This window comes from Orycteropus afer, unplaced genomic scaffold (genome assembly GCF_000298275.1).
Source record: "Orycteropus afer afer isolate SDZICR_OR568_19922 unplaced genomic scaffold, OryAfe1.0 scaffold00502, whole genome shotgun sequence".
NCBI classification, from domain to species: domain Eukaryota; kingdom Metazoa; phylum Chordata; class Mammalia; order Tubulidentata; family Orycteropodidae; genus Orycteropus; species Orycteropus afer.
The window spans coordinates 1,802,008-1,803,584 of NW_006922089.1; positions in this window are offsets into that span (position 1 = coordinate 1,802,008).

Sequence of the window (1,577 nt, forward strand, 5' to 3'; positions counted from 1 at the left end):
CTCCTGGGGCCCTGGCCAATGTCTCTTGTGTCATAAGAGAAGGCCTCTGGGTTGACCAGCTCTTCCTTATACATCTTTGCGGTCTACACCCCTTGATCCATCAGTCTCAGGACTCCTCCCAGGCCCACTCTCCTGGCCCCTGCCAACACCCATTAGCCAGTCCTGCATCCTCTTACACATAATCTCTACCCTTCCCTTGACAGGGACAGGACTTCCTCAGTTGGTCCATGGTGAAACAGCATCCTACCTTGGGGCGCAGTGGCCAGTAGGGAGGTGGGAGCAGACCCACCTGCTTCATTTGAGACCTGTGTATAGATTTCCTGCGATGTGGGGTTATCCGTCTGCAGAGCAGCGAGTTGCTGAATATGGCCCTTCTAGCCATTGGCCTCCATTTTGTGATGTATTATAAATCCCAGCCTCTATGCTTGTGGTAATGGTCCCATTGTGGGGTGAGTTCTCTGTTGCGTTGATGAGGCAGAATTAGGGTGGGATACATCTTGAGTCCCACCTTGCTGGAGGGTGAGACTCAAGTCACCACCCTTAGCTCCCTTAAGGGTACATGGAGCAATGTTCTGGGAAAGTCCGCTCTCTTGCTCCAGTCCTGCGTGTGGTTCGTCATCATCTCACTCTGGGACTTGACAGCAGCCATCATCTGACCCATCGATTTGGGTTCACCAACTCCTGCAACCATGCAAATGGGGAGAATCGCCCAGACTGACCCATATACCCCGGGACTTCCCAGTCTGTCAGCCTCCCAGCCTCCACCACCACTACGTGAGCTGTTTCCTTGGGAGTTTGTGAGTTCTTTGAGACATTACAGTGAACTACAGAACCCTAAGAAGGGAGTGAGATTATTGAGGGGAGGAGGTGGAGTTGATGTCAGAAATGATGGAGGGGCACGGTAGTTTGGGCCATCTTTCACCTCTACCTCGTAGGGACCGGCCTTGTGCTGATCCTCCTGAAAGAAGTTATTTGAGCACCATCTTTCACACTGGGGAGCAGGCCACTTCTGCAGGCCCAGAGGGCTTCGAGGTGCTGGTACTTAAAGTACTGTGGGGCATCTGCCCAGATGTTCAGGCTCCATGTTTCTGGGTCTCACTCCAGCATCAGTGCCCTTACTTTGATGTAAGAGACTTGTCTGGGCTGAGGACTCAGTCTTGTCCCGAGTTCTGCCACCATCACCCTCAGTCCAATGCTTGAGCTTCACTTTTGTGTAGTCCCTCCAGCTGAGGAGACAAGGCTCTCTTTACACATGGCAAGGTGGCCTGTTACACTCACTTTCTGCTTGAAATTGTTGATTAATCTATCTGAGCCTGTCATTTTCTCTTTTCAAGACCTCAGGAAAGAAAAGAAGTGAGAGGCCAGAAATGAGAGCACAGCCATGTTCATCACAGCACTATTTACAATGGCAAAGAGATGGAAACAACCTAGGTGCCCATCAACAGAAGAATGGATAACCAAACTATGGTACGTACACACAATGGAATACTATGCAACACTGAAGAAGAATGTAGAATTGCAGAACACTGCAGGACGTGGATGAACTTGGAGGACGTTATGCTGAGTGAAATAAGTCA